Here is an 8,151-nt window from a genome sequence, read left to right on the forward strand (position 1 = left end):
CTTCATCTTGGAATTAATAATATTAATCTCTCCCATTCATAGCACAAATTTTGACTCCAAAGCACAGAACAAAGACTTGTGTAATTCTCCTTTCAGCACCTATCCTGCAGCACAGGTAGTTATCCCTCTTGTATGACTAGGAGAAAGAATATGCAAGAAAGAGGCCAGAGAGGCCACAGGTCTTGCTCAGGAAGTCAGTGGTCCCGTAGCAGGTGTATGTGAGTCTCCATCTCCCTTTGCTTTTCTCTTTTATTCTTAACTTAGGTGAAACAAGTGAAGTTGCTTTCCATAAGAAAATATGTGGGTTTGAATGGCTGTGTCTGGTCTCCCCTGTGACCTACCTCAAACTTGTTTCTTTTGGAGCTTGGCATTCATGAGCACCTCCCAAACTCGTCCCTCCTCTCTACCACCGAGCACTTAATGCCTTTTGTTCTTTAAGGATTTCCAAGGAGTTCTCAGCAAAAGCGACCTCCAAACCCCACTGCAATCAATTAGGGGAATCCGACTGACTTAGAGAGCATTTTGTCAGGCCCAACAGACAATGAGGATCACATACAGCAGCATTAGGAAGTTCAGATCAGGGGACTCCCCAACAAATGCCTCCCATTATGAGATGTGTCGCAGGATTTTGTCTGTCTAGGTACAGCTCTAGGGCCCTCATTTGCCAGGGGTCTTTTGAAGAACAAGGCTGCAGGGTACTATGGAAAAGGCTTTGTTTGTTTGTTTGCTTGTTTTTAAACTATGGAAGGAAGCTGAACCATTCCGACCCTGCCAGGAGCTGAACACATGTTGCTGGGATAATTTTGCAGTATCAGTTGGGTGCTTGGAAGTATTAAATCATCTCCTGCTTGCACATAAACCTTCTCACCCTTGTTTCTTGTGTTTTCATCCAAACCCCTCACTCTGCTCTAAGATTGCTAACTGTTTCCACCTAACTTGGTGTGGTCCAAACAGTAATGGAGTCTGACAACAGTTTATAAAACAAAGCTTTATTGAGGCAATAAGAAAGATGAGCAGCAACGTGCCCATATGGTGACTCAACCAATCACTGACAGCAAACAGAGGATCGTAAGCAATGCCATGGCTCCTGTGCACTGCCAGGGACACTTGGTGTTCAGGTCATCTGGCAGCAACAGCCAATGAGGCAAATTACTTTTGAATTCAGGTGAGAGTTGGTGGAACCATCCCTTGGTTCCACCAAAGGAAGTGAGATGTGAGAGCAGCATACCTTACATGAATAATGTGGGCAGCATCCTGCCTATGCTGCCGATGTCGGGCAGGGGGCAGGGTGTGGGCAGTCTGTCTACACTGCCAATATTGGTCAAGGGACAGAGTGTCAGGAGGCAGGGTGTCACTTGGCCACTGTCCTGTGGCTACAAAGACATTGCAAAGTGGCCTATTACTATATTTTGGAAAGATGTGTATGTTTGAGTGAGTCCTTTGTTCTCAGCTCATCTGGAAGAATCATCAGCACTGATAATAACAGAAATAGCTCCTCACTACTTCGAAGCAATCCCCCTCCCCTTCCATCCCCTGTGCAAACAGAGGAAGAAAGGTCAAATGCTCTTTACTCTTAGTGACCTGGCTGTCATTTACATTTACTCAGTGCTTTACACCGCATCGTCTCAAAGCCCTTCATGTCACCATAGTAAGCAGGTTTTTTTCCTCTACTGTGCAGATGAGGAGAACAAGGATGACAGGGACAGCCCCAGGCAGTAGTGGGGCCAGGTAGCTGAACGTGGCTCCTTTCGGAGTGTGCGGGAAGACAAAAGCACCGTCGAGTGTGAATGATCCAGTTGCCTTCTGTGGCATCTGCAGTACAACATGCCATGGACAGAGGTGGGAGTCTGTTGCCATATCTCCTCTGAAACCTTATCCAACCCTTTCCCCTGTGGTGCTCTGCAGTGCCGTGTACTCCCATACTCTCGTCTCTCAGGATTTGGGAAAAGTGGAGGAATACGCCTTCAGGCAGCAAGTCAAGCATGGTTTGTAAACCACGCTGTGTTTGTTGACATCTCTTGTGTCATGCCGTGTAGCAGGAAACCCATCCTCACCTTTGGAAGTGCCCACCCAATAAACAACGCATGTGTTCAGACAGGACCTCATTTTACTTCATCTACTCCTCTGTCATGAGCAATATTCCCTTAATATTTACAGTGTTTTTCTGGTGCTAGCATTCACATCCCCTCAGAAGAAGAGCTGTCTTTACCAATGTACTGTATTAACATTCCTATACCGAATCCTTCAAAAATATTGACTTTTCAGAATAAAGTGGAAGAGATCCAGAATTGCATGAATCAATGATCTAGGCATATTTACTGAAATTCTCTTGGGCAAGGGCTGACACATCTAAAGATTCGCTTAAAAAATCTCTGACTGTACAAGGCACATTATGATCTTATTGAATAAAAATGAGTCTATCCAGGAAAACAGTATAATTCTGTTAAGTATTTTCAGATCCTATGGGACAAAGGTGTTCTACAAACATGAGACGATGTTTATTATGACTGTATGAGATAAGATCAGGTAGTGTGAATAGCTCACTAAATAGTTATATGTGTTAAAAAGAGACAGAGAAACAGCAACCACAATTTATGCTCCACAATATCAACCAGTAAGAGGAAATAACTCTGCTGGCTTGATATTGCACTGACAATAAGCAGTCTTTCAGTAGAGACTAACTCACTAAAGGCGTGTGCGGTACATATGACAAACCGTGATTTGAGTGATGCTTTGAAGGTGTGGGACTGCAACTTTCAGATGCATTCAGTCCTTCCAGCATTTCAGAGAATCCTTTGCTCATAGGTCAGCGGTGCTTAGCATATGCAGCGTGCCCTGCACTAACTCTCAGTATTCTGAAAGTACCCAAGAAGTGCCCTATTGGTAGGACTATGGACCCATTTGATACGGGGGTTTGAAGGGGTAGGGGAGATGTTGGAGAGACCCCAAGGAGTTGAGGTAACATGAGGGTGAGGAAGAAAAGGAAAGCACTGACAAGAGCAGGGAGGATCAGGACTATTCAGTACCTTGCCTGTAGCTGGAGGAACATCCTCCAAGGAAGAGGCTGCTGCTGGCAGAGAGAGTCAGCCCTGCTCTGTCTGTGCTGAGGCACGGTCCTCGCAGCTGACTTTTTTCTTCTCCTTTCCATTCTGCTTTCACGCAGGCTGGTTCTGGAGCCAGCTGCTGGTTCACAGGCGTGTGGAGTGAGATGCCCAGATCCACATCACCCCCTGCCCTAAGCACAAAGGTGTGCCCAGGTTGATGGGAAGGCACTTGGCTGTCAGGGCAGCAGGTGTAGTTTGAACAGCCATTTTCTGTCTTCTCTGCCCTATGTACAATTCACTTTATGAGCTTCCAGCCAGACCATGCGGATGGATTAACATACATGAATAAACACAAAGGCATTTACTCCTTAAAAACAAAGCAATTCTCTCCTCACTTGAAGAAGGAAATTCTGCTGACTCTGTTAGTGTCCCTCCTGGCTTGTGCAAGTCTCTCTGAGCTGAGACTCAGTCTCTACTTTCTTTTCATCCTTTAAAACCTTCACACTGCAATTTACTGTATTCCTGTCTCGAAAGCAATATCCACTATGCAAATTATTGGCAGAAAGAGATCATTTTGTATCCAAGGTCAGCACAAATTTACACTGAATTCATTATACTGCAATTGGCTTGGAAAGGCTTTTGAATGCTAAGATTATTTATACAGATTTTACTTCTTTATCTTATGCAGAGTTGGTCTTACACCTAGAAAGATATTTTGATGTTTTAATGAAAATCTTTAGTCATTTTGCACAGAGAATTGGAAAGAAATAGGAGTGCTGAAAAGGACTCTCTGTCCATTGCTATTGCTCTCTCTGAATCTGCAAACAAACCAAGAGCAGCTGGCTGCACATGCAGCTGTAACTTTTGCCTATGTACAGTGGGTAGGTGTAAATGAAAACCAGTGATTTACCAGCCCCACTATACTAATGGCTGCCAGTCACATGCCCTGGGCGACTGTGATTCACTGTGTCGGGCAGGATCTGTCATGGCAAATAATGTGAGTGATGCTGGTTGACATGTTGTGTCATCCAAGGAATCTGGAAAAAGAACAATATGATAAAATTCATTTTTTTATTATTAGCCTCTCTTTTAAGGAGATCTTCCTGATAGTCATGCCTCCTGAGCAGTTGCTTTCTTGCTTGTTTGCTTCCTTTCCTTTCCTTTCTAATAATGTGAGTGATGCTGGTTGACATGTTGTGTCATCCAAGGAATCTGGAAAAAGAACAATATGATAAAATTCATTTTTTTATTATTAGCCTCTCTTTTAAGGAGATCTTCCTGATAGTCATGCCTCCTGAGCAGTTGCTTTCTTGCTTGTTTGCTTCCTTTCCTTTCCTTTCCTTTCCTTTCCTTTCCTTTCCTTTCCTTTCCTTTCCTTTCCTTTCCTTTCCTTTCCTTTCCTTTCCTTTCCTTTCCTTTCCTTTCCTTTCCTTTCCTTTCCTTTCCTTTCCTTTCCTTTCCTTTCCTTTCCTTTCCTTTCCTTTCCTTTCCTTTCCTTTCCTTTCCTTTCCTTTCCTTTCCTTTCCTTTCCTTTCCTTTCCTTTCCTTTCCTTTCCTTTCCTTTCCTTTCCTTTCCTTTCCTTTCCTTTCCTTTCCTTTCCTTTCCTTTCCTTTCCTTTCCTTTCCTTTCCTTTCCTTTCCTTTCCTTTCCTTTCCTTTCCTTTCCTTTCCTTTCCTTTCCTTTCCTTTCCTTTCCTTTCCTTTCCTTTCCTTTCCTTTCCTTTCCTTTCCTTTCCTTTCCTTTCCTTTCCTTTCCTTTCCTTTCCTTTCCTTTCCTTTCCTTTCCTTTCCTTTCCTTTCCTTTCCTTTCCTTTCCTTTCCTTTCCTTTCCTTTCCTTTCCTTTCCTTTCCTTTCCTTTCCTTTCCTTTCCTTTCCTTTCCTTTCCTTTCCTTTCCTTTCCTTTCCTTTCCTTTCCTTTCCTTTCCTTTCCTTTCCTTTCCTTTCCTTTCCTTTCCTTTCCTTTCCTTTCCTTTCCTTTCCTTTCCTTTCCTTTCCTTTCCTTTCCTTTCCTTTCCTTTCCTTTCCTTTCCTTTCCTTTCCTTTCCTTTCCTTTCCTTTCCTTTCCTTTCCTTTCCTTTCCTTTCCTTTCCTTTCCTTTCCTTTCCTTTCCTTTCCTTTCCTTTCCTTTCCTTTCCTTTCCTTTCCTTTCCTTTCCTTTCCTTTCCTTTCCTTTCCTTTCCTTTCCTTTCCTTTCCTTTCCTTTCCTTTCCTTTCCTTTCCTTTCCTTTCCTTTCCTTTCCTTTCCTTTCCTTTCCTTTCCTTTCCTTTCCTTTCCTTTCCTTTCCTTTCCTTTCCTTTCCTTTCCTTTCCTTTCCTTTCCTTTCCTTTCCTTTCCTTTCCTTTCCTTTCCTTTCCTTTCCTTTCCTTTCCTTTCCTTTCCTTTCCTTTCCTTTCCTTTCCTTTCCTTTCCTTTCCTTTCCTTTCCTTTCCTTTCCTTTCCTTTCCTTTCCTTTCCTTTCCTTTCCTTTCCTTTCCTTTCCTTTCCTTTCCTTTCCTTTCCTTTCCTTTCCTTTCCTTTCCTTTCCTTTCCTTTCCTTTCCTTTCCTTTCCTTTCCTTTCCTTTCCTTTCCTTTCCTTTCCTTTCCTTTCCTTTCCTTTCCTTTCCTTTCCTTTCCTTTCTGAGCAGTTGCTTTCTTGCTTGTTTGCTTCCTTTCCTTTCCTTTCTTTTCTTTTCCTTTCCTTTCCTTTCCTTTCCTTTCCTTTCCTTTCCTTTCCTTTCCTTTCCTTTCCTTTCCTTTCCTTTCCTTTCCTTTCCTTTCCTTTCCTTTCCTTTCCTTTCCTTTCCTTTCCTTTCCTTTCCTTTCCTTTCCTTTCCTTTCCTTTCCTTTCCTTTCCTTTCCTTTCCTTTCCTTTCCTTTCCTTTCCTTTCCTTTCCTTTCCTTTCCTTTCCTTTCCTTTCCTTTCCTTTCCTTTCCTTTCCTTTCCTTTCCTTTCCTTTCCTTTCCTTTCCTTTCCTTTCCTTTCCTTTCCTTTCCTTTCCTTTCCTTTCCTTTCCTTTCCTTTCCTTTCCTTTCCTTTCCTTTCCTTTCCTTTCCTTTCCTTTCCTTTCCTTTCCTTTCCTTTCCTTTCCTTTCCTTTCTCTCTCTCTTTCTTTCTCTCTCTCTCTCTCTCTCTCTCTCTCTTTCTCTCCTTCCTTCCTTCCTTCCTTCCTTCCTTCCTTCCTTCCTTCCTCCCTTCCTTCCTAGGGGAAAGAATTTTCATCTTATCAAAATGGAAAGTCTCAATAGCATCCTACTGAAAATTAAAAAAAAAAAAAGTCATTCCTGAAAACCATTCCGTTTGAATGTATTCAGCAATTTCTTATAAAAAACTCTTCCACTGGAAATTTTTTTACCAGCTCTACATAAAACTTAGCTGAGCAAAAAGTTTCTTCAGACTGAGGAATTACATATCAGACTATGTAAGAAAAATGACTTCCTGATCACAGTTTTACGCAATCGTTTCATGGAGTTTGACTGCCCTGTAGCAGTCTATCTTGAGCAGGATCATTATGAGCTATTGGATATTGAATTAACAAAATGCCAGCTGGATTCCAAGGGTAGAAGGGTGTAAATCAATAGTAGCTGGAAATGAAAAGTGTTGTCCAATAGCTAGATGACGAAAATCAGAGCTCACGTGTTTGTACGCTTCGTTCAACCTGAGATACTGATCCCCATTGTGACCTTGGGCCATCTTTCAACCTCCTTGTGTTTGGTACAGTTTTACTGCATAACTGAGAAGCAGCAAGACTTTACCAAGCCCAGATTTATGCATCAAAATCTCGCATATTTGGGGAAATTGATTTCCAGAAATATTTCTTATTTCTACAGTGGTCCTAAGCAATCAATTCTTTGGAGTGCTATTCAGTTTCTGAAATGGGAATGGAGCGTAATAGAAGGAAGCTATCAAGAACTAATAGGAGAGAAGAGGAGCATACAAATACCAGGAACGGTATCCATAAGCTGCCATACTAAGAGTGCATTCCTCTCTTGGGAGGATGTCTTCTTGACTCGGTGCAGCCATGTAGAGTTGCATGAACCCCGTTTGGTCTGGAATCTGCTTAATATGTCAGCCATTTATTGCCCATATTCTTTACATGAATCCCCAAGGGATAAAATATATTAATAAAGGCCCAGATGTGGGCAAAAGGGACTTGACTTGCTTGTCTTGCCTTCACAGACATACTCAGAGCAGCAGATTAATTTCTAGATGCTTCAGAGAAGTAATATCCTCTTCTGATGTCCTCTTGCCAGGATGTTTCCCGCAGCAAATTATAACCAAAAAACCGCTGGAGCGGTGTAAATGTAGAACATTTACATGGACATTTTCCACTGAAAAACAGCAGTGCAGAGAGGGGAAAAAAACCTGAAATGACATATTGTTTGTCCTGGCTACAATAAACAGGTATTATGAAAAAACAGCACCAGGAAACCTTAGGGTATGTGGTTCTAAGAGTTGGGTTTACGCTTAAATTTTGTATTTCTAGTTTCTGAAAAGATTTTTGGACAATACTGTATTACAGACTCCAGATCCCTTTCTCAACTGACTAACAAGGTTAATAATTTATTCATTTATTTCTTAGCTTCTTTTTAACCAAGACATGTGTTCAGGCAGCTGTTTAGGGAAGGCTTGGGACCAGATGTGACATTTTCAATACGAAGATAAGATAGATGTTGTCAGCCCATTGCATCTAAAGGAGTTCAGTTACCTGAAACTTCTTTTGCAAAATAAGTGAGGGACATGGGTGCTCTTTCTGGGATTGACTCACTTCTCTGAATGAGTGTCCTGGTTTCGGCAGGGATAGAGTTGATTTTCTTCCCAGTAGCCGGTACAGTGCTGTGTTTTGGATTTAGGATGAGAATAATGTTGATAACACGCCCATGTTTTGGTTGTTGCTGAGCAGTGCTTACACTAGTCAAGGACTTTTCAGCTTCCCATGCTCTACTGACTGAGAAGGCTGGAGGGGCACAAGAAGCCGGGAGGGGGCACAGCCAGGACCCAAACTGGCCAAAGGGGCATTCCATACCATGTGACGTCATGCTCAGTACATAAACTGGGGGAAAGCTGGCCCGGGGGGCCGCTGCTTGGGGACTGGCTGGGCATCGGTCAGTGGGTGGTGAGCAATTG

Source organism: Pygoscelis adeliae, unplaced genomic scaffold (genome assembly GCF_000699105.1).
Source record: "Pygoscelis adeliae isolate BGI_AS28 unplaced genomic scaffold, ASM69910v1 Scaffold111, whole genome shotgun sequence".
In the NCBI taxonomy this organism is placed as follows: Eukaryota; Metazoa; Chordata; class Aves; order Sphenisciformes; family Spheniscidae; genus Pygoscelis; species Pygoscelis adeliae.